Source organism: Sus scrofa, chromosome 15, assembly GCF_054392235.1.
Source record: "Sus scrofa isolate SSC_HxYL_T2T_F1_AM1 chromosome 15, Sscrofa_HxYL_maternal_Yorkshire_Landrace_v2.0, whole genome shotgun sequence".
In the NCBI taxonomy this organism is placed as follows: Eukaryota; Metazoa; Chordata; class Mammalia; order Artiodactyla; family Suidae; genus Sus; species Sus scrofa.
The window spans coordinates 88,603,894-88,630,316 of record NC_139397.1 but is presented as its reverse complement, the minus strand read 5'-3'; the positions used below and the strand labels follow the sequence as shown (position 1 = coordinate 88,630,316).

The window sequence follows — 26,423 nt, the reverse complement described above, 5'->3', positions numbered from 1 at the left end:
AGGATGGTTCAACATAGGCAAATCAATCAATGTCAGAGACCACATTAATAAAAGAAAAGTCAAAACCAGCTGGTCATCTCAGTAGATGCAGTATATGTATTAGACAAAATGCAATATCCATTTATAATTAAAAACTTTTACTAAAGTGGATATAGAGGGAACATATCTCAACATAATAGAAACCATTTATGACAGACCCAGAGCCAATATAATACTCAACAGAGAAAAGCTGAAAGGTTTCCCACTAAAGTCTGGAACGAGACAAAGATGCCCATCCTTACCATTTCTGTTCAACAGAGTATTGGAAGTCCTAGCCACAGCAATCAAACATGAAAAGGAAATAAAAGATATCCAAATAGTTAGGGAAGAAGTAAAATTAGAACTGTATGCAGCTGGCATGATAATATATATGGAAACCTTAAGGACTCCACACAAAGACTATTTGATCTGATAAGTAAATTCAGCAAAGGAGCAGGATACAAGATTAACATTCAGAAATCAGCTGCATTTAATTGTATACCAACAATTAAATGTTAGAAAGGAATGTAAAAAACAGACAAATCCTTTTAAAATAGCACCAAAGAAAAAGAACCTGAACCTCGGTAAGTCCAGACACCAGAACCACCACTTTTGATTGCTGCCATCACATCAGAGACCTCTGGCCAGTTTCATTTTTAAATCCTTATTGAGGAATCAAAGTGTTTAAAACAAGCCTCACACCAAAGGCCCCAAAAGTGTGCTACTTTGGCATATTAGATGGGATTAAGATGGCAGAATAGAAGGGCTGGAGCTCACCTTCTCTCATAAAAACAACAAAATTATAACCAAATGGTGAAAAACCTTCAACCAAATGGACTGGAAACTTAAAAAGATATCCTACTCCAGAATACAAAAAAGAGGCCACATCAAGAGGTAGGAGGGGGAATTATGTGATATAAGCAACCCCCTACCTGCCATGTGGGAAGCCCACAGACTGTAAAGTTACTGTATCACCTACAGGAGTGAGAGTTCTGAGCCCCACGTCAAGTCCCCATGCCTGGGGATCTGGAACTGGGAGAAAGAGGTCCCTGAAGCATCTGGCATTGAAGGCCAGGTGGACTTGTGCTCAGGAGCCCCACAGAACTGGGGGAAATGGAGACCCTATTCTTAAAAGGCCCACATGGAGTTCCATGTGCACTGGGTCCCAGGGCAAAACAAAGGCTTCATAGGACTCTGAGTCAGGCCTGACTGCAGTTCTTGGAGGATCTCCTGGGAAAACAGGAGGTGACTATGGCTCATTGTGGGGAAGGGACATTGAAGACAAAGTTCTCTGAAATATTCATCAGCATGTGTGTCTCTGGAGGTGGGCATTTTGGGAAAATCTGGCCCCACCCATCAGGGCTGAGAAGGCTCAGGCTATACAATAATCTAGGTGGGATCACAGCCCTACCCATCAGTAAACAGGCTTCCTAAAGGCGTGCAGGCACATAGCAGTCTCTAATCTCACCCAGACACAAAGTTCCACCGACAAGAGGGATAAGAATCAGTCCCACCTCCCAGTGGGAAGGTACCATTCCCTCCCATCTGGAAGCCAGCAGCAGTCCCCCTTACCAATGTCAGCCACAAGGGGGCAGACACCAGAAGTAATGTCTGCAAAAAGGAGACCACATAGATACCCTTTAAAAATGAAAAGACAGAGAACTATAACTCAGATAAGGCAGAAAGAAAAAACCCCAGAAAAACAGCTAAGTGATCAGGAGATTCTCAGCCTCCAGGGAAAAGACTTTAGATTGATGATGATACAAAATTTAGATTGAAGATGATACAAAACACTGGAAATAAATTGGAGGTAAAGACTGATAATTTACAGGAAACAGTGAGCAAAGAAATACAAGATTTAAAACTTAAGTAAACAGAGATGCAAAATACAATAACTGGAAAAAATTCATTAGAAGAGCCAACAGCAGAATACAGCAGGCAGAATGAATAATTGAGGTGGAGGACAGACTAGTGGAAATCACTGATGTGAAACAGAAAATAGAAAAAAGATGGAAAAGAAATAAAGAGAGTTTCAGACAACTCTGGGACATTAAATGCACCAACATCCATATTATACAGGTGTCAGAAGAGGAGAGAGAGAAAGGGACAGAAGAAATATTTGAAGAGATAATAGCTGAAAAGTTCCCTAACATGGGAAAGGAACCACTCACTCAAATCCAGAAAGCACAATGAGTACCATATAAAATAAACCCTATGAGGAACACCCTGAGAAACATATTCATCAAACTGACCAAAATTAAAGACAGAGAAAGTATTGAAAGCAGCTAGGCAAAAGAAACAAATGACAAACAAGGGAACCCAGATAAGGTCATCAGCAGATTTTTCAGCAGAGGGGAGTGGCATGATATACTTAAAGTAAAGAATGGAAAAAACCTCCAACCAAGATTACTTTACCCAGCAAGGTTCTCTCAGACTTGAAGGAGAAATCAAAAGCTTTACAGATATGCAAAAGCTAAGAGAATTCAGCAACACTAAACCAGCTTTACAACAAATACTAAAGGAGCTTCTCTAGGCAGAAAAGAAAAGGCTGCAACCCGAAACAAAAATACCACAAATGACAAGGCTCACCAGTAAAAGCATATATAAAGACACAAAATCATCCACACACAATTATGCTACCAAAATCAGAAATCATGAAAAGAGGAGGATAGAAATGCAGAATACTGGAGATGTACTTGCAATTAAGAGAGCAACAACTTAAAACAATCTCATATATATATATTCCTATATCAAAACTTTAGGGCAACTGCAAACCAAAAAATCTACAATTGATACACAAATAAGAAAAATCAACTCAAATACAACACTAAAGGTAGTCATCAAACCAAAAGAGGAAAGAACAAGAGAAGAAGAGAAGAAAAAAGAGCAACAAAAACAAATCCAAAACACTTAATAAAATGGCAATAAGAACACATATATCAATAATTATCTTAAATGTAAATGGACTAAATACCCCAACCAAAAGATATGGACTGGCAGAATGGAAAACAAGCCCCATATATATGCTGTCTTCAAGAGACCCACTTTACTTCTAGGATACATACAAATTGAAAGTGAAAGGATGGAAGAAAATATTCCATGTAAAGGGGAATGAAAAGAAAGCTGGAGTAGCAATAGTCATATCAGATAAAACAAACCTTAAAATGAAAAATATCTTAAGAGACAAGGAAGGACAGCACATAATGATCAAAGGATCAATCCAAGAAGAAGATATAACAATTTTAAATATATATGCACCCAACATTGGATACCACAAAATACAAGGCAACTTCTAGCAACCTTAAAAGGAGAAATTGACAATAACACAATAATAGTGGGATATTTTAATACCCCACTTACAGCAATGGACAGATCATCCAGACAGATAATCAATAAGGAAACAGGCCCTGAATGAAGCATTAGACCAGATGGACTTAATAGATATTTATAGGACATTCCATCCAAAAGCAACAGAATACACATTCTTCTCAAGTGCACACAGAACATTCACTAAGATTAATCACATCCTGGGCTACAAATCAAGCCTTGGTAACTTTAAGAACATAGAAATCATATCAAGCATCTTTTCTGACCACAACGCTATACAACTGGAAATCAACAACAAGAAAAGAACTGCAAAACCTACAAATCCGTGGAGACTAAACAACATCATGATACTAAACAACAAATGGATCACTGAAGAAATCAAAGAGGAAATTAAAAAATACATAGAAGCAAATGACAACAAAGATATGACAGTCCAAAACCTATGAGATGCAGCAAAAGCTGTTCTAAGAGGAAAGTTTATAGCAATACAAGCCCACCTCAGGAAACAAGAAAAAGCTCAAATAAACAAGCTAACTTTACATCTAAAGCAGCTCAAGAGAGAAGAACAGACAAGACCTAAAGTTAGCAGAAGGAAAGAAATCATAAAGATCAGGGCAGAAATCAATGAAATAGAAACAAATAAAACCATAGAAAAGATCAATGAAATTGAAAACTGGTTCTTTGATAAGATCAACAAAATTGATAAACCCTTAACCAGACTCATCAAGAAAAAAAAGAGAGAGGACTCAAATGAATAAAATTAGAAATGAAAAAGGAGAAGTTACGATGGACATCACAGAAATACAAAGGATTGTAAGGGACTACTACATGCAAGTATATGCCAATAAAATGGAAAACCTAGAAGACATGGACAAATTCTTAGGAAAGCACAATCTTCCAAGACTAAACCAAGATGAAATAGAAAAGATGAATGGACCCATCACAAGTACTGAAATAGAAACTGTGATTAAAATCTTCCAACAAACCAAAGTCCAGGACCAGATAGCTTCACAGGCAAACTCTATCAAACATTCAGAGAAGAGCTAACACCTCTCCTTCTGAAACTATTCCAAAAAATTGCAGAGGAAAGAATACTCCCAAGCTCATTTTATGAGGCCACCATCACCCTGATACCAAAACCAGACAAAGATACCACAAAAAAAGAAAACTACAGGCCAATTTCACTGATGAACATCGATGCAAAAATCCTCAACAAGCAAACTGAATCCAACAATACATTAAAAGGATTGTACATCATGATCAAGTGGGATTTATCCCAGGGATGCAAGGATTCTTCAATATCCACAAATCAATCAGTGTGATACACCACATTAACAAACTGAAGAATAAAAACCATATGATCCTTTCAATAGACGCAGAAAAATCCTTTTACAAAAATCCACCACTCATTTCTGATAAAAACCCTTCAGAAAATGGGCATAGAGGGAACCTACCTCAAGATAAGGGAAGCCATATATGACAAACCCAGAGCCAATGTCATTCTCAATGGTGAGAAGCTGAAAGAATTCCTGCTGAGATCAGGAACAGGACAAGGATGTTTGCCCTTCCCACTACTCTTCAACATAGTTTTGGTTGTCCTAGGCCATGGCAATCAGAGAAGTAAAAGAAATAAGAGGAATCCAGATTGGAAAGGAAAAGGTTAAACTATCACTGTTTGCAGATGACATGATACTATACCTAGAGAATCCTAAAGACTCTACCAGAAAACAATTAGAGCTCATCCATGAATTTGGCAAAGTCGCAGGATACAAAATTAATACACAGAAATTGACTGCATTTCTATATACTAATAATGAAAGATCAGAAAGAGACATTAGGAAAGCAATCCTGTTTACCATCACATCCAAAAGAATAAAATACCTAGAAGTAAACCTACCTAAAGAGACAAAAGACCTGTACTCTGAAAACTGTAAGACACTGATGAAAGAAATCCAAGATGACACAAACTGATGGAAAGACATACCATGCTCTTGGACTGGAAGAGTCAATATTATCAAAATGACTACAATACCCAAGGCAATCTACAGATTCAATTACCAAGGACGTTTTTCACAGAACTCGAGCAAAATATTTTAGAGTTTGTTTGGAAGCACAAAAGACCCAGAATAGCCAAAGCCATCCTGAGAAAGGAAAATGGAGCTGGAGGAATCAGGCTCCTTGGATTCCGACTATACTGCAAAGCAACAGTCATCAAAACCGTATGGTACTGGCACAAAGACAGAAACATAGATCAGTGGAACAGGATAGAAAGCCCAGAATTAAACCCACCCACCTACAGCCAGCTAATCTCTGACAAGGGAGGCAAGAATATACAATGGAGAAAAGAGAGCCTGTTCAATAAGTGGTGCTGGGAAAACTAGACAGCCACATGGAAAAGAATGAAATTAGATCACTTCTAAACACCATACACAGAAATAAACTCAAAATGGATTAAAGACCTAGATATAAGACCAGACACTATAAAAATCTGAGAGGAAAATATAGGCCAAACACTCTCTGACATAAATGATAGCAACATCTTCTGAGATCTACCTCTTAGAGTATTGACAATAAAAACAAAAACAAACAAATGGGACTTAAATGTTTCGGAGTTCTCATCATGGCTCAGTGGTTAATGAATCCGACTAGTAACCATGAGGTTGCGGGGTTGATCCCTGTCCTTGCTCAGTGGGTTAAGGATCTGGTGTTGCTGTAAGCTGTGGTGTAGGTTGCAGATGTGGCTCGGAACCCGCATTGCTGTGGCTCTGCTGTAGACTGGCGGCTACAGATCTGATTAAATCCCTAGCCTGGGAACCTCCATATGCCATGGGAGTGGCCCAAGAAATGCAAAAAAAAAAAAAAAAAAAAAAGTTTCTGCACAGCAGATGAAACTCTAAAGGAAACAAAAAGTCAACCCACAGAATGGGAGAAATTATTTGCAAATGAAGTGACTGACAAGGGATTAATTTCCAAAATTTATACATAACTCCTACCACTCAATAGTTAAAAAAACCCAACTCCATCAAAAAATGGGCAGAAGATCTAAACAGATAATTCTCCAACGAAGACATACAGATGGCCAAAAAACATATGAAAAGATGTTCAATATCACTCGTTATTAGAGAGACACAAATCAAAACCACTATGAGGTACCACTTTACACTGACCAGAATGACCATCATCAACTTGTCTACAAACAATAAATGCTGGAGAGGGTGTGGAGACAAGAGAACCCTCTTACACTGTTGGTGGGTATGTACATTGGTGCAACCACTGTGGAAAATAGTATGGAGATCCATCAGAACACTAAAAATAGAATTACCATTTGATCCAGCAACCCCACTCCTGGGCATCTATCCAGAGAAAACCATGACTTGAAAAAATACATATACTCCAATGTTCATTGCAGAACTATATACAATATTCAAGACTTGGAAACAACCTAAATGTCCATCGACAGAGGAGTGGATCAAGAAGATGTGGTACATATACACAATGGAATATTACTCAGCCATTAAAAGGAAAGAAATAATGTTATTTGCAGCAACATGAATGGACCTAGAAATTATCATGCTAAGTGAAGCCAGTCAGACAGTAAGACACCAACATCAAATGCTATCACTTACATGTGGAATCTAAAAATGGGACACAATGAACTTCTTTGTAGAATAGATATTGACTTACAGAATTCAAAAACGTGGTTTCCAAATGAGACAGGTTGCGGGTTGGGAGGAATGAACTGAGGGTTTGGGATGGGAATGATATAAATTTTGGCTGTTATGATCATTGTACAAGTATAAATGTAATAAAATTCATTGAGTTATAATAAAATAAAATAAAATAGCACCCCCCCCCAAAAAATACCTTGGGATAAACAGGACCAAGGCGATAAAAGACTTATGGACTAAGAAGTATAAAACATTAATAAAGGAAATTAAAGAGAATTCAAAGAAATGGAAAGATATCACAAGCTCTTGGATTGGAAGAATTGATAATTTTAAAATGGCAATATTACTCAAAACAATTATAAATTTATGTGATCCCTATCAAATTACCCATACTTTTCACAGAACTAGAGCAAATAGTCCTGAAATTTATATGGAACCATAGGAGACCCAGATTGCCAAGGAAACCCTGAGAGGAAAAAAAAAAACAAAGCAGGAGGCATAATTTTCCCAGGCTTATGACAATATTACAAAGCTATAGTAAGCAAAACAGTGTGGTGTCAGTACAAAAATGGACACACAGATCAATGGAACAGAACAGAAAGCCCAGGAATAAACCTACACACCTGCAGTCAATTAATCTTCAACAAAAGAGGCAAGAATATACAATAAGAAAAAAGACAGTCTCTTTAGCAATTGCTGGGAAAGTTGGACAGCTGCTTATAAATCAATGAAATTATAACATACATGCACATCATGCACAAAAATAACCTCAGCATGGCTTAAAGACTTAAACATAGGAGTTCCCATCATAACTCAGTGGTTAACAACTCTGACTAGGAACCAAGGGGTTGTGGGTTTGACCCCTGGCCTTGCTCAGTGGGTTAAGGATCCGGCATTGTGGTGAGCTGTGGTGTAGGTTGCAGATGTGGCTCGGATCTGGTGTTGCTGTGGCTCTGGCGTAGGCTGGTGCTACAGCTCCAATTAGACTCCTAGCCTGGGAACCTCCATATGCCGCCAGAGCAGCCCAAGAAATGGCAAAAAGACAAAAAAAAAAAAAAACTTAAACATAATGCATGATAGCATAAAACTGCTAGAATAGAGCACAGGTAAAGTATTCTCTGACATAAACTGTACAAGTGTTTTATTAGTTCAATCTTCCAGGGCAATAGAGATTAGAAACTAAAATAAACCAATGGGTTTTAATCAAATGTGCAAGCTTTTGCACAGCAAAGAAACCATAAAACTAAAAGAAACAGAGTGGGAGAAAATTGTTTCAACCAATGCAACTGATAAAGGCTTAATCTCCAAAACAGAAAAACAACTCAACAACAAAAAAATCAAACAACCCAATAAAAAATTGGGCAGGAGACCTAAATAGACATTTCCCCAAAAATGATATATGAATGGCCCAGTAGGCACATGAAAAATGCTCAACATCACTAATTACTAGAGAAATGCAAATCAAAATTATGATGGGGTACAACCTCAAACAGGTCAAAATGCCATCATTAATAAGTCTACCAATAACAAATGCTGGAGAAGGTGTGGAGAAAAGGGAACACTCTTACACTGTTGGTGGGAACGTAAATTGGTACAACTACTATGGGAAATAATATGGCGGTTCTTCAAGAAACTAAATGTAGAACTACCATATGACCCAGCAATCCCACTCCTGGGCCCACACTCTGCCAAAACTATAATACAAAAAGATAGACGCACCCCTAATGTTCATTACAGCAGTATTCCCAATAGTCAAGACATGGAGACCACATAAATGTCCATTAACAGATGAATTGTTAAAGAAGATGTGGTACAGATATACAACAGAGTATTATTCAACCCTATAAAGAATGAATTAATGCCATTTGCCGCAACATGGATGCAACTAGAGGTTATCATACTAAGTGAAGTCAGTCATTAAGAGGACAAACACCATATGATATCACTTATATAAGTATGGCACAAATGAATCTATCTATAAAGCAGAAACAGATTCAAGGACATAGAGAATAGCCTTGTGGTTGCCAAGGGTGAGAAGGGAGGGAGAGGGATGGACTTGGAGTTTGGGGTTAATAAATGCAAACTGTTACATTAAGAAAGAATAAACAACAGGGTTCTACTGCAGAGCACAGGGAACTAAGTCCAGTCTCCTAGAATAGACCATGATGGAAAAAAAAATGTGTGTGTGTGTGTGTGTGTAATTGAGTCACTTTACTGTATAGCAGAAATAATTGAGTATAATTGAGTCACTTTACAGCAGAAATTGGCATATTGTAAATCAACTACATTTTAATAAGAAATTTAACAATATTGATGTATTTGTAATTAAGTATGCACAATCAGTATAGTATAGTATACACAGGAATACATCAATTGTATTTATAAGTGCAGAGATTTGGAACATGTAGATACGCAAATCATCATTCAGCATTTCCACTGGTAGTTGCATTTATATTCTATTTTTTAAACCAAAAGAATGTATTAGTAATTCATTAAAAATAAAGTGAACAAATCCAAACAGTAAGTAGATGGTGTTAGTGTTTATTCTCAATTACCCCCTACTCAGTAAAAGAGGCTATATATCTGATAGAAGGTAATGCTTTCTGAAGCCTCCATTCTCAGGATGGAAAGTGTTTCTTTTTACTGATAGAACCTTTTTATGGACAGTGTGCAGAATAATGCCCACTCCCCAACAATGATGTCCTCATCCTACTCTCTGGAACCTTTCCATGGCAAGGGGGAATTAAAGTTGTAGATGGCATTAAGGCCTTAATCAGCTGACTTTAAAATACAGAGTTTATTCAGTCTTGATACCATCATAGAGACCCTTAAAAAGGGGAAAAGAGGCAGGAGAGGAAGTCAGGGAGATAGGATATAAGACTCTACCTGCTGTTGCTGACTTTGAAGATGGAGGAAGAAGGCCACAATCCAAGGAATGTGGGAAGCCTTTAGAAACCAGAAAAAGGTGAGGAAGTGGATTTTTCTCTAGAGTTTCCAGGAGGAACACACACCTACCAATGTAGATTTTAGCCCAATGAGATCTGTGTAGGAGTTTTGTCCTAGGGGGGCATAAGATAATAAATTCATATTGTTTTAAGCTGCTGAGACTGTGGTATTCTATGACAGCAGTCAGAGGAGGCAGAGACTGTGGAGTGGGCTGAGGGAACAAAATAATCCAGCTCCAAAGAGTCTCTCCAAAAACCTAAGTGTTTATTCATTTTATGAATTACATTTAGCTAAAGATGAATAAGAAAAAAAAAAAAACCATGGATACTGGCATATCAACATTTATTCTTTAATGTAGGAAAGAAGCCTTTGTTGAGTGATTCTCTTCCTTTGAAAGTAATATATTTTCTTATTTTCCTCATTGGGAATCCTTCCCTCTCCCTTCATCCGTGAAGAAAAAAATGTGTAATTACAAAGGAACTATAATTACTCTTGAAATTAAACACAAATCATGACACATTTAGGTGGGATCTTTCTTCACAGATTTAACTATTTTGCAGTTCTTCCTTGGTATCAGGCACAATGCTTTAATTCTGAAAACCATGTCAAGTAGGTATGATTAATATGATTAATATCCTTTTATTGATGATAAACCCAAAGTATAAAACAGTTGAGTAATTTTTCTGAGCTAATCAGTTTTGAATCCATGTCTCTTGACTCAAGGACCCACATTTTTTTGGTTGTTTTTTGCATTAAAAAAATTATTTTCCATCACGGTCTATCCCAGGAGATTAAATATAGTTCCGTGTGCTATACAGTAGTCCCTGATTGACTATCCATTCTAAATATAATATTTTACATTTAGTAATCCCAAACTCCCAGTCCTTCCCATTCCCTCTTCCTTTCCCCTTGGCAATTACAAGTATCTTCTCCATGTCTGTGAGTTTGTTTTGTTGATAGGTTTATTTGTGACATATTTTAGACTCCACATATAAGTGATATTTTATGGTATTTTTCTCTTTCTGACTTACATCACTTAGTATGAGAATCTCTAGTTCCATCCATGTTGCTGCAAATGGCATTATTTCATTCTTTTTTATGGCTGAGTAGTATATATGCACCACATCTGCTTCATCCATTCATCTGTCAGTGGACACATAGATTTTCATGTCTTGGCGATTGTGAATAGTACTGTAATGAACATAGGGGTACATGTATCTATTTGCATTACAATTTTGTCAGGATATATGTCCAGGATTGGAATTGCTGGGTCATATGGTAGTTCTTTATTTAGTTTCCTGAGGAAATTCCATACTGTTTTCCATTGTGGTTGTACCAATTTACATTCCCACCAGCAGTGTAAAAGTGTTCCCTTTTCTCCACACCCTCTACAGCATTTGTTATTGATAGACTTATTAATGATGGCATTTTGACTTGTTTGAGGTGGTACCTCATCGTAATTTTGATTTGCATTTCTCTAATAATTAGTGATGTTGAACATTTTTCATGTGCCTACTGGCCACCCTTATGTCATTTTTGGAGATGTGTCTATTTAGGTCTTGCCCATTTTTCAATTGGATTGTTTTTTTTTTGTTGTTGTTAAGTTTTAAGAGTTTTTCAAGGGCTCACGTTCTCAAGCACTGAGGCTCCCTACTCTGCTGCTCAGCTTCCTTTCCTCTTGACTCTTCTTCAGAGTCATCACCCTTCGTATCTTGCTTCAGTAGCCCCTGGCCTTTCCCTAAGAACTTTTTCTCATCCATTGAGTTCATCATGTTATCTTCTGCCTTCACACTCTCTCTTTCAAATCACTGATCCCTATTTTTCTAATATCACCTCTACTCTTTACTACTTTCAATGTAGATTTTAATAGGTCATTATACTTTTTAGTGTTCTTGTGTATGTGTGTGTGTGTGTGTGTGTGTGTGTGAGTTTGGCTTTTTTTTTTTAAGGCTAACCATTTAAAATAATTCTATGTTTGTACTTAATTTCTTTCATCTCGATTCATAGAAACACATAGAAAAACACAAAGTAAAAACATGAAGTAAATGTTTTCTAACTTTTTCTTCTATTTTCTATGACAGATTCTACCCTATCCTGCCCCTTCAAATCCATGTCATCGTTTCACTCTTCTTGGGTTCTACATGCCAAAATGTTAGCGACTAACAGCTCTGTCAGTATAAAATATTAGGAACTAAGAGTTCCCTCACCTTCCACGTGGAGCCTAATTGCATCTCCCTGGTGGATCTTGACTTGGGATTATTCAGTGCTGATTCTGAACCACACTATCAAATGTAGCTTTTCTGAGCAAAGCAAAGATTGTTTACTGTTTCCTACTCTTCTGATTCAGTGCAAAGAAATTTTATCTTTTCATATTAGAAGCTGTTTGACATTTCTCTCTGGAATTTTCTCAAAATTTTAAGCAGAAGCCTGAAAAATACAATCCCCAGGGTGCATTAATCCCCAAAGCTTCCTGTTTACATTCCTTAGTGAAGCCTACTTCTCATACTACAATGTCATTGACTACCTGTCTGCTTGTACTATTGCCTAATTGCCCAGTAGGATATCTTTCAGGATGTGGGGAAAGAGGGAGCAATGAAGTTTCTATAAATGGACACAGTTGTGTGCATGCTTTACTGTTTGTCTTAGGACGTACATCTTTGAAGTAAGGATCCATGTAGAACAAGGGCATGGAGGGGGGAGACTCTTTCACTCCCTCTCCTTCCACCTTCTCTTCTGCAAGGACCTGCTATCCTGTCTCACAGGATGCAGCATTTTCTTTCCACTGTTACTTTTACTACCTGACCTCATCTTGGCTTGCTCTAGTAGAAATTCCTTACAGGGTATCAAATTGTTGATATTCACTTCTGCTCCTCAGTGTTGTCACAACTTTGTAACTCCCTGTATCCTTTCATTGCTACTACAACGAGAAAGGCAAGAAGAGTGAATTGGTACCATTCCCATAACCCAGAAATCATCTCTGCGAAGATACTTTTGCTGTGTAAGTGCTTCTTGTTGTCATCCTCAGTGGAAGCTATAATCTGCATACCACTTTTCCATCCCTAGCTACTTGCTCTATTTTCTTGTATTGTCCCTGCTTTTTTGTTTGTTTTTTTGTTTGTTTGTTTTTGCTTTTTTAGGGCTGCACCTGAGAAGTTCCCAGGCTAGTGGTCGAATCAGAGCTATAGCTGACGGCCTATACCATAGCCACAGCAATGCAGGATCTGAGCCACATCTGTGACCTACCCTACAGCTCACAGCAACACTGGATCCTTAACCGTCTGAGCCAGGGATCAAACCTGGGTACTCATAGATATTAGTTGGATTCGTTTCTGCTGCATCACAACAGAACTCCTGTCTTCCTCTTCTTTCCCTCTCTTCCACTTCTTCCTGAAGCCCACCTAGGCTATGTCCTCTTATAGCACCAAAGCCTTTCTGTGTTCAAGTGGTAACCCTATTTTATTAGCTATTTCTTGTCATCTTTAATTGCAGGCCTTTGAAACTGGCACCAGTTCTCTGTCTCCCATTCAGGATCTTGAGCATATGGCTTATAGGTAGCCTCCTTTCATCCTAAAGGCTGCACAAAATGTTGTTTCCAGGAGGTTCTGCTGTGCCCTTTTCTCCATCATAACATGCTTTTCCTGACTGTAGGTAATACTCAGATGATTTATGGAACCTCATCTCTAATGTGTCTTTAAGTCCCCTATTCTCACGGGGAAACCTATGTGTCCCTAACTGAAAAGCGCTTGGCAGGTAGTTAACCTTATCTTCCTTTGCCACAGTTCTGTTACATGCCTGGGTCAATGAAACCAACTTCTAAATTGTTCCTTTTACTGAAACCATCTATATGTCACAATCTCTTCTTAACAAGTCAGTGAATCATTGATCCTTAGGGTTGAAAAGGATCTTAAAATTAATTTGGGTATATACAGTAACATGAGGATAACATGACATTAACATTTAATAGCCATCATGTGAAATTATGTATACAGTTTGGCCTTGTGTGTGTGTGTAGGGGGGTGTATGTGTACGTTGGAAAAGGGAGACATCACAAAGTTAATGGGGTTGTCTCTGGGTGGTAGGATTACTGTTGCTTTTAATCTTCTTTCTTACCCTTAAATTTTCTTTAATAAGCAATACCAGATTATAGGAAACACTGGAGAATCACTTGTAAAATTCCAATGGGAAAAATTTTCAGCCTCAAATTCTCTACCAATCCAATTAATGATCAATAGCAGATATATTAGACATGAAACTACCACAAAATTTATCTTGAATTTGTTCTTTTAGAAAGCTCAGTGAGACTGATTTATTGCAAAACAAGGGAATAAGATAATGAAGCAGAAGACACAAGATGTAGGAAACCAAAACCCAAACCAAAAATCTTTGAGGAAATTCTTAGGAAAGTAGACATGAAAACAGTTATGTAAAGATATTACCTTAGAATGGAGAAGAGGCTGAAAGGGAAAGCTTGTTTTTATTCTTTTTTTCCCTTTGGGAGAAATAATTAAGAAGAAATTACTCTGATATGTCCCTAGATGTCATTTTTAATGGATAGTGTTATTTACACATTTATTCATGTAACACTTATTTGCTAAGCACCTATTATGTGCCACTGCTATGTTAAGTGCTGCTCAGAAGAGTGAACCAAAAATATTATCTGTTTTTATGCAGCTTAAAAAGATAATGGCATCATTTCTAATTTCCTCCAGAGCCCCTTTTTAATAAATGAAGTCTTCTCCCCAAGTAATACATAAGGATATCAAATCAGAGGATTTGCATTACTTGCTCAAGGTTGCCAATCAACAAGTGCCAGAGCTGGAATTCAAAAATGGACCTAAAGCCTGTGCTGTCTTTGTGCTGTTCAAAGTAGAGTCTTTAGTTTTTTGGGTTTTTTTCTCTCCAGGGGAAAAAAAGTCCTTGCTAAGAAATCTGCTTTCTTAGAACTGTATATTTAACAAAAATGGTGAGGAAAGGAATTTTGAAATCTCTCCTGGCTGGCCATTTTGCGGATGATGTGTCTGGATAAATCTGCACCTGATCGTCTGTGACAAGCCGCTCCTGTACAGATGGACGCCCAGCAGACGATGCTGCAGGCTGAGTTACTGCTGCACTTCCCAAAATGTTTGCTCAGCATAACCACAAATGGAAAATAAACTTGTAAACCATTGTCAGTGATGTAGCTCAAAGACTTTATGGGCTGAAGTGTCTTTAAAGTTGTTTTTCATTATAGTCTGCCCTTTTTCAATGGGCAGAATTCATTTTCTCCTCTTTAAGCTTGCTCAGTGAGGGGAAAACGGATCTTGAAAACAAGACCGAGGTCTGATTTCCTTATGTCCTCTGTGAAATGCATCCTCTTCTTCAAAGCTGGGATCATTCTCTTCCTTCCTCTCCTTACCCTATATGACCTCACCTCACTCCACGAAACTCCTTCTCCAACAATCTGTCACTCTCTGGCAAGCTGCACCAGGTTACCTGAACTCTGCATCCAACTGGAAGCAATTTGCTGGGTGTGGGCAGGTGGGCAGCCTCTCTGATACTAGGTTTGATATAAGCCCTTAACAAACCTCAGGTTTGCTTAGCACAGTGGTTTCAGGTTTCAATTCTGCAAACCAGAACTGCCTGGGTTCTAATCTCTACCAGGCTATGTAATTTCCCTGTGCCTTTCTGTAAAGCAGGAATGACAATAGCCCTTTCTTTGTAGGATTTTAATGGGAACTCAGTGAGGTAATAAATGCAAAGTGCTATTAGCAAGACTTGTGGGTTTTTTACCAAATTTCTTTTCACCTGGCTTTCTAGCCTCAAAATAATTTGCCCCGGGATTTCAAACAGAAGATTCCCACAGTATGATCTGTCTCCATGTCATTGACTCTGGATTTGAGAAGCAATCGGTTTTCATCCCCAATGTCTTATTTCTGATCAGACACCATGTCCCCTTTGGAAATTCATTCAGCTCTGACACCTCACTTCTGGAGGTTCCCTGGCCCTGCTGGCACTAAATCCTTAGACTCCAGATGCTTCTTTCCTGCCTTTCTCTTTTTATAGCTGCTCCCCTAGCCCTTCACGATGCCTGCTAACTTGGAAATCTGTGTCAAGGATTCTGGCAAGAATTTAATTGGTAAGTTTCTCAAAGTTTTCCATTATTAAGAGCTTTGCAATGGCCAAACCAGACTTCAAAAAAGAAAACACTTCCCCTCAAGCCCAGAAAATGCAAATGGTGCTCTATTTTAGCTGTCTGAGATAACTTCGGTTGCTGAACATGTAAGATTCAGCTGCTGAACACGTAAGACAATTCACCTCACTTACCAAACCTCTATACATGTCAAGGGCAAGCCCGAGTCCTCCCTGGTTTGCTAATCAGGGATTAAGGGACAAGCCTGTGTCCAGCCTGCTGTTAACCTTCAAGGACTCTAAAAGCCAAAACCTTCAAAGAAAAAGAAAGCCTACCTTTCCCTTAGAGGTTGGGGTTCCTCCAGGATCAATCCTGGGCCCGTCTCTATCTTCCTCCATTTCTCTTCTCCACTTCCCTCACTTGACACACATCCATGGCTTAATAATCATCTCTAAAGTTGTATACATCTGGGAAAAGAGTTGCTCCCACTCTCTGTAAGGCAGAGGAATGCTGACCCCTTTAAAGAGGAGATAGAATCACAGCTGTTGAAAGACCAGTTCACGGGGTGCCTCTTTCCTGGTTTGTCTTTTCAAGACCAATTCTCCATCATGAGTAGGCTCTGGCACCTTGCTGTCTCTCCTCTCCCTGCAGCTGCCCCAGTTGTCTGCTTTGAGGGGTGGGGGGCCTGGCTGCCCTCTGCTGTTGTGGCTAAATTTCCCTGGACTTTGCCTTTTTCTTCACCATGGTTGGGGCCCTGGCCCACTTTGCCTGGGGTGGAGATTCAGCCCTCACTCCTTTCTCTCTCAGCTTCTCTCTCCCTCTGCTTTTCCTCTTTCTGCCATGTGGCAGCTGAACTATGGCTGTGGACATTTGTCCTCAAGTCCTATTGCTTGACCAAACAGGAAAGGGAGGGGAGAATGCAAACTGTCCCAGGAAAGGAAACTTTAGATCCCTTGTTCTTATGCAGAGCTCCAGCAGCTTTTTGTGAATTAGCTTTCCTCAATTGGTTGTTTCCCTTTAATTTTAGTCAATTTCAAGAGCCCTGAAATGGATGCTTATGAGAATTTGATTGAGTTTTGTAGTTATTTTTTGAGAAAAGGATTTGCCAACCTCTTCACTCTTCTGTAGGCACCGGTTGGGTGATGTGAACTGCTATAATTATCCACTTATGAATATATTTATATCCTTCATGTTCTTTGACTACTTTGAATAAATAAATGCCTGTTGGTCAAAATCTTTCCTTTGCTATTGGGTAAATAGCAAAGGAATGCTATTTATCCAATAAGTTTTGGATAACTTTCAAATTTTGGTAACTCCCTGTAATCTGCTCGCCGTAACACTCACCATATAAGCAAATTCCAAATTTTCTGTATAATTATTCTTAACCCTCACTAACCTGTAAACTCCAGTATGGTAGTTTTGTTCACCACAGTCTGATGAATATGTCAAGCACAATCAAATATTAAGAAGTGCTTAGAAATACTTTAAAGTATTTTCAAGGTAAATGAGTAAATTTCCCCTACCCTGTTGCTCATCACGAGTAAGTGAGGCTGTGCTGAGGTAATAGGAAGGAGTTTAGAAAATATAGAAGGCATTTTAACTAGAACTCTATGGCTAAATAATTAGTCACTGGGGGGTCATTTTAGGAAAGTGCTGCTTTGCTTTCAAAACGAGGGATTGTTTAGCTCATTAGAATTTTATTCCATGAAACCTCAACTTGTTTTTGAAGGCACTTAGCCTGTAGTTATAATTTTAGGAAGACAGTGTAATAGAATGGAAAAACTAGGACTGGGAATTTAGATTCTTCTCTCTCAGTGACTGGTTGACAGATAACTGATTGAACGTCATTTTCCTTGGGCGTCCATTATCTCATTTAAAGTGAGAACTTGGACTGCATTTCATTGGTTTGCAAACATGGCTGAGCAGAATAATCTCATTGTTGGAATCCCCAGGGTTGAGGTATGATGACCTGTATTATTAAAAGCTCCAGTGGTAAGTTTTTTGTAGTCAGCTTGACTGGTAAATGGATAGCATTTGAGAATCACTGGACGAGATGATCTCAAAGGCCCCTTGCAGTCCTGAACTGACTCTCTTCCATTCCGCTCCATAAAAGTGAAACTCTCTTCGGGTTATGCACCCAGGATCACCCCCAAACCTCTCTGTGGGAGGGTGAAGTCTTTGAAGATGTGGTTTATTCAGGCAAAAGGAAGCTTCTGGCTTGTTTTTGTGTAGTCATACAAAACAGGTGTGTGTGAAACGGGAATTGGAGAAAGGAAACTCAAACCTCTTTTGGCTGATTGACAATGGACATAGGAAGAGAACAGCTAATTATCTAATAAGTGAGCCTGGCAGGGTATTTTGATCACTTGATTCTGATCCTGAAAGTGAGCATCTGCTATTATCTCTTTCACTTCCCAACTTTTAGAAAAGCAGACTTTCCCAGCATGAGCTTATTTCAAAATAAATCAAATAAGACTTTGCATGCAAAAAGGGTGTGCTGGGTATTGTGAACAGTACTGCACTTAACAAATTCAACAGTTTGTTCTCCTGGGAATAGAAGGAAATAAACTTAGAGGAAAGTGTGGCAGATAGCTGCCTAGACCACGTAGACCTTCCTGCTCCAACACAGGCGTTTGCTTCCTTTTTCTCTGTGAGAAGAATAGACCCACCTAGATCCCTGAGAGGAAAGCTGAGCTCAGTGTGATGATCTGAGAGTGCTGGCCTTGTCTCTGTTGCTAAAAGAGAGTGTTTCTGCTAGATGCTAAAACCCAATATTTACTGAGTTAGGCTCTCACTGGGGAAGCCTGAGTGTGTGGTAGAATAGCTGCTCCCAAAGTACCAGAGAAGTGTGCTGATCTACAAGAGAAGCACAGGCTCTGTTCCCTCTTCATGGATCTTAGTGCACTTGGAGCAATTCTATTTAGAAAGTTGAAAACAATAAGCAATTTTAATATAAAATTGACCAACCCAGTGATTCACAATCTTCTTGGAATGATGAGCCACTTTGTCTGAGAGTAACAGACATTTTAATTAAAGTATAATATGTTCCCCAGCAGAAACATCATGTATTCACTAAGAATAATATATACAAAGAGCAGGACCACACACAAAAAATGTTTATAACTTTTAGTAACAAGATAAGATTCAAGATAGCATGGAAAATATTATTCATATGTAAAAAGAGGCACAGGAAAAATTATCTAAAGGGAATGTATAGAATAATAATGAGTGTATTAGAACAGTGTGATTAATAGCTGATTTTTTCCTTTTTCATACTGTCCATAAGTTGATTTTTAAAAATTATTACTGTGATTAAGAATAAATGCTATTGAATGAAAATCATCTGAACTGCTATTTCAACCTCCTTGTCTTCCCTTCCCCACACATTCCTTCAGTCAGAGTAATAAGGGAAAGGGCAAGGATTCATATATGGGAAAAAGAGGTAGGGGTTTGTGTTGATTGCCGGCTTAATACGAGACTAGCTGTCCCAAGTTTAGGTGATTAGGGAGGATGGACCACTGAGCACAGCTGGACTATTGTACTGAATACGAGAGCATCTGTGTTACAAAGGATACTAAAAAGGAAGAACTCTGACAAATGAATGCTGAAAATGTTGTTCTACATGCTTTGCCCATCTTGCACTTAAGTGGTCATCTATACCTCTTCTATTTGAGTCCAAACATGGCTTTTCAGTCTAATCCAATCTCCAAGGCTACTCCGTTGAATATTCCATTGTGTGTTTTTGTTTGTTTTTTGGCTTTTTTTGCTTTTTTAGGGCTGCACCTGGGGCATATGGAGGTTCCAAGGCTAGGGGTCAAATCTGAGCTGCATCTGCAGCCTACACTACCGCTCACAGCAACACCAGATCCTTAACCCACTGAATGAGGCCTGGGATCAAACCCACGTTCTCATGGATGGTAGTGGGGTTTACTAACTGCTGAACCATGATGGGAACTCTAAGTGTTTTAAAATCTTTCAGTTACTCCATGATTCTACAGCAGCCACTTTCTAACACTATGTTTCAGATATTCCTAGCATAATTTTTGATATACATTAAATAACAATAAACATTCATTGAATGAAAAAGCTCTCCTTTATCAGTTACTATATGAATGAGTGAATGAATCAATGAACAGTCAACAATCATTTTCCAGAACACTAGAATAAGGATCTCTGAAAATCTGTTCTTCCAAAAAAAGCAATAAGAATATTGGAAAAAATTGTCAATTGTCAAAATAAAGTTTATCAGAGCTCTGTAAATTAAATAATGCCTTGCAACCATCTAAGGCATGTTTATTTAAGAAATATGGCTGGATCTTTATAAGCACAGCAAGCTTTGTGTGGTTTTAATTTGCCAATCTTATCCACCTCTCCCTAGCTCTGCAGTAGTTTTGAAAACAACTAAGGTAGTTGTGGGAACCAGCAGCCCCGAACCCACTGCAGGAGGCATGAAGGGTTTGGAACTCCCCAAATACCCCATAACCAGAGAACTGTCATATTTGACCTGCCTGGCAACTTACTGATGGGTTCCATTCTCAGGGCTTGCCTTTATTGCTACTGACACAGATCTTAACTCTGTGCAAACAGTCCCACCAACAGAGCATTTGTCAAATAGAGTCAGTTGCAATTGTTTAACATCACAGCTGCCTGAGGCAATGTTACCAGTAGGATTAACAAGAGGCTGATTAAACTCTCAGAGAAAACCTGGAGAATGAGATGTCCATAGGGGACTTTTGAAAAATAGTTCTAGCATATTCCTGGGAGTCAAAAGCCATACATATGTACCACGCTATGCAAATGCCCAGGAAAGACATGAGAAGTAAAGAGCTTGCCAGAGCATTGAAAGCATGGCCAAGCATGCAGACACACAGCCCCTTTTCAAAGGCTGGAAGACATATTGGTTCAAGGCATTTAAGGAAATCTCTATCCAATAACTAACTAGCCACCAACCTTACTAATTAGAGACTTCAATGGCCACTATAATAAAGAATATAAACTTACAAAGTTCGTTCAGGAAAATCACTAAAGAAATAGTTAATAACCACAACGAAAAGCAATGACAACAAATCCTGAGGAGGAGGGAGAGATCTAATTTCCAGAATTAGCACACTGTATTATTTAAAATTTCCAATTTGCAACAGAAAATTATGAGACATACCAATAAACAGGGAAGTATCACCAATTTAGAGGACCAAAAAAGTCAATGGAAACTGTCCCCAAGGAAGCCCAGGTGAAGACTAGACAAAGACTTTAAATCTGCTATTATACCTCAGAAAACTAAATATAGAACTACCATATGACCCAGCAATCCCACTCTTGAGCACATATCCATACAAAACTTTCATCGAAAAATATACATTCACCCCTATGTTCATTGAAGCACTATTCACAATAGCTAAGACATGGAAACAACCTAAATGTACATTGACAGATAAACGGATTAAGAAGATGTGGTATATATACACAAAGGAATACTACATGAAATGTAATGTACATGAAACATTTTCCGGGATAGACTATGTGCTTAAATATAAAACAAATCACAATAGATTGTAAATAAATGAAATCATTCAAAGTATGTTTGTCAACCATGATAAAACTTAATTGGAAATCAAAAATATAAAGACACTGAAAATTAAATATACCTCTAAATAATAAAGTCCAAAAAAATCAAAAGGGATATTAGAAAATATTTTGAACTCAGTGAAAACAAAACAAAAACATATCAAAATTTATGGGATACAGCTAACACAATGATTTAGGGGAAATAAATAATCCAAAGAAGCCTTTACCAGAAAAGAAGGGGAGTTCCCATCATGGCACAGCAGAAGTGAATCCAACTAGGAACCATAAGGTTTCGGGTTTGATCCCTGGCGTCACTCAGTGGGTTAGGATCTGGCATTGCTGTGAGCTGTAGTATAGGTTGCAGACATGGTTTGGATCTGACACTGCTGTGACTGTGGTGTAGGCCAGCAGCTGTAGCTCTGATTGGACCCCTAGCCTGGGAACCTCCATATGCCGTGGGTGTGGCCCTAAAAAGCAAAAAAATAAAAAAATTTTAAAAAAATTAGTTTTCTGAGGAATCTCCACACTGTTTTCCACAGTGGCTGTACCAATTTACATTCCTACCAACAGTGTAATATTGTTGTACACCTATAAATGCAATAAAATTAAGAAAAAAGAAAATAAATTATACTTCAATAAAAATAAATTTAAATTAAAAAATTAAAAAAGAAGGAAGGTAGAGCATAAATCATTTAAGCTTCATCAAAAGAAACGTAAAAAAAGACAAAATGAAGAAAAAACAAAAAATTAAACCAAAAGTAAGCATAAGGATGGAAATAATTTAGACTGGGGTGGAAATCAATAAAACAGGAAAATAAAAACCATAGAGAAAAGTAAATGAACCCCGATTTAGTTCTTTGTAAAGAGCAACAAAATCAACAACCTAGATTGACTAAGAAAAAAGGGAACAGACACAAATGACCAAAATCGAGAATAAAAGAAGGAACATCACTACAAAAACTACAAAAATTAGAAAGGATTATAGGTAAGAATATGAAAATTTTGTGCCCAAATGGCATATCAACACAATGGGATATTTATTCAACCACAAAAGAATGAAGTGCTACATGCAGTGAAAAGCATCCTTGTGCTATAACAAGGATGAACTTTGTAAACTTTATGTGGAATGAAAGAAGCCAGACACCAAAGGCCATATAGCTCATGACCACTTTTGCTGTAGTTACAGAGTACGGAGGGGTGAGAGACGATGAAGAAGTGAGAGAGGAAAACAGAATCTTGCTCCCAAAAGGCCAGGTTAAAACATGTTAAAACCTGTTACAGCATTTGACCACCATTCTGCAGCCATAGAAAACCTTAAACTGGGAGGAAATAACATGATCAGACCTCTGAGTGTTACAAGGATTACAGGTCACAGGAGGAAGTTAATGGGAAAAAGAGAAGGCTAAGGAAAAAAAAAAAGGTAATTATTTCCTAATAGCTAGAGGATGTCCAGTGATCTGCCTGGAAAGGGAATGAGTGACTTTAGGAACAAGTGAGCTCCTGCATCTGGAGTTAAGTAAATCAAAAGTGCATGAGCATTCATACTGATATTGAAAATTCTTGGATGAGGGCATAAAAGGCTCTTCTAACAACTTTAGATTTTATGACTCATGGATAGAAAAAGTTAAAAGGAAAATCAGAATAAGGGAAAATTCACTTTGTTTTAAGAGCTGTTTGCAAGTTTGGAATTTCTATCAAGAAAGCAGGAAGTTTATTCAACAGTTGCTCATGGAGCACTTTCTTTGACTCTGTGTCTGGGGCTGGACATACAGTGTGGACAAAGCAAACACAGTCTCTGCCTTCATGGAGATTGTGGTCCAGGGAGGTGGAAGGTGGGGTGGCTAAATTGGAAGTACATAGATTCTTGAATAAATGAACAGCTATAAATGTTGATACAGTTGATGAAGGAACAGAATAAGTTGTTAAGCAAGTGAGTGACAGAGGAACAAATATCAGATGAAGGAATCAGGGATGTCATTCTGAGGAATGATACCCACACCAAGTGATGGAGGAGCAGAGTTTTTGAAGTTGGGGCAGGGGGAGAGGGCTGGATGAAAGAAGAGTTAGAGACAAGACTAGGGGCAGAACCGAGAGTAGGTCCTGAGGAAGGAGAGGACTGGGAAGGTTCACAGAAATTAAAGAAGGTCGGTGTGGCTGAAACAGGAGGAGGATGTGGCTGTGATGGTATGGAATGGGATCCCTGATGTAGGCAGAAATCTTATCCTGTAAGACCTGGCAGACCATAATAAGGATTTTATATTTTATTTAAGTTACATTGGAAAACCAATGAAGTGTTTTAAGTAGAGAAACAACATGGTCCAATTTTTGTTTTTTTAAAAAGCCTCTCTGGCTACTATGTGGATAAAGGATTGGAGAAAGGAAAAGGGGATGAGAGAGATAAGCAAGCAAGCTACTAGCGTAGTCAACACATACTGTAGTGATAGAATTAGAGACCTGGTGATGGATTCAAGCTATGGCCCAGAGAGAAGCAGATGGTTGAGGCTGGTTCCAGATTTCTAACCAGAGCAACTGGGGCTAGAGGGCCCAATTACTGAGATGGGAACATTGGGGGAAAAAAAGAGCAGATTTGGGGAGAAGATAAATAATGTCCGAAAATAAAGTTGGTAATCTTTGCTTTGATCCATTCTAAATCCATTCTCATCAGCTCTTTAAACATGAAGGGCAATGAAACAGGAAATCTCCCTCTTACTTACTGGATTGATAGTAGTGGCAATTTGTAACTTCAGCATTAAATCAGGTGAACCTCATATTATGGAGATTACATGGTGTCATCAAATGCACTTCTGAAGGATTCATATTTTGAGAAAACCCACGACTCTCATATGATCACCCCCACCTGCATGCTTTCTTTGACTTTTGGAAGGGCAATCAAGAATATCAATGTGTAACATTTGACCCGAGTCTTGAAGTTTGGGTAAAATAGAGGTTTGGGGTGGGGAGATCAGCCCAGAGCAGGGAGTAGCTAGCTTACTGCAAGAGAGAAGACTGAAAACAAGGACTCGATTAGTATTTATGTGGAGTTCAGTAAACTAGGTGAGAGGTGCCTCCATCACAGTGGGGCAACTGCTGAATGGTCTGCAGATTTCAAATCATGTCCAGTTGCACATACGTAGCTATGAATACAGACTGGGCATGGTTGCTGACTCAGGACACAGGGTCTGCTTCTCCAAAGCTTTTCAGCAAATTCTATTGCCTGTTGTGCAATCTGCTTCTTCTGATTTCACAGAGGTACAGATGAAACCTGTTTTAGAGTTCTGATAATCTTCCATTGGTTTGAAGAAACAACGTATCAGCACATAGTGTAAATTAAACCTACTGGTTCTTATTTGGGTCTGGGGCTCAAAGGTAATTTAGGTTGCAATGAGAATAGGTTTACTATTTGGGAAGCAAACATAGAGGACTACAAATGCATTACTATGTTTCTTTTCTGGTTGACAGGCACTAATCTAAGCTTTATTCTAATCCATTAGGGTTTATTCATGAAAGAGTAAAATTCCATAAACCAAGCTATAAACAATTCTGCCTTGGTGATCATGGGATCACAAGTTCTTTTAAAGGGAAGGACCTCCTACTAAGCCCTAAAGGATAAGGAATTCTAAGAAGAATATTCTAATTCTGAATAACAAAGAAGCTTGAACTGTAAAGAACATTGGAAATCTGCTCCTCAAATGTAACACTGCATCTGGTGCTAACATTGCATCTGGTCTTTAGTTAACCTTCAAGAAACACACATTGACTGAATGATTTCGTCAATGAATATACCTCCAGGGACTTCCATCAACATTCTGCCATCTCCCCAAGAGGAACAGAGCAAAATGACAGCTTTCTCAACTGGCACTGGTTTTACAGTTTATCAGATACAACATGAATCCCTTTTCTTTGACTTTAAATCTAGGTTGCTCTAGGTTATGACATGCCTTCTAACGTGGAGAGAAAAGTATCTAACTCTTTCTCCACTTAAAATGTTAGCGATTTCACTTATTGCTTAATTGAGGCCCATGGAAATCCAAGCAGGCCTAATCTCTGGGTTCCAGCCCACAGCCCTCCTACAAAATTTAATGCAGAAGAATGTAGCATTTCTGGTACAGGCATCAGAACCAACCGAGAATAACTATGAGGCAAAAGTAAGCTAAACAAAAAAAACCCACACAAGCAAAAAATCAAGCTGATACACAAGAGAATGTGAATTGACAAACACATTACCTTAGAGAAAAGCAGGATTGACAACTGCCTCTGGGGAACCTTCACGCTCCCCTGCTTTTTCTCTACTTCTCTAGCTGGAAGAGAATTTGCTGGCAAATGGATTAAAACCTATGACACTTAGATATTTTTCACACTACCAAAAGCAAGGCAGCATTAGGCCACATAAAAGGAAAACAGGCGTGACTCTTCCCTCACCTTCCACCTCACCTGAGTTACTGCTCTGTTCTCTCAGTCCCCTTGCCTCCCACTCTTTGCTCCCAGATGGTCTCCTTTAACCTTCTCATGTCGCTGACTCTTCCTGGTCCGTCTTTTGCTCCTCCCTTCATTTGTCTTGGAAATACAAAAAAGTGTGTGCGAAGACTTTGCAAAATGGCTTTGTGTTGAAAAGCATTTATTTGTGGCTCCATGTGCTCAAGGTTATTTCAAGATTCAAAGGAATCTGCAAGGCTCCTCTGAGGTGCCTGATGCCAATAGCGCATGGCAATTACAGGTATTCCTGGATGAGGGTTTTCACCTGAAAGATCCGGTGGTTCTCTTGTGTTTTGCCATTTAGCATTAAGTGATTC

The 26,423-nt window shown here is 38.5% G+C and overlaps 1 long non-coding RNA gene across 1 annotated transcript in view; it reads right to left on the bottom strand.

Moving 5' to 3' along the window:
- Positions 1-26,074, bottom strand: part of LOC102157921 (uncharacterized) — a 103,340-nt gene extending 77,266 nt beyond the window's left edge. Inside the window, exon 1 of the long non-coding RNA XR_014829502.1 lies at positions 25,858-26,074. This is a non-coding gene — a long non-coding RNA (uncharacterized LOC102157921). The remainder of the gene's footprint in view (positions 1-25,857) is intronic.
- Between the last annotated feature and the right edge of the window lie 349 nt (positions 26,075-26,423).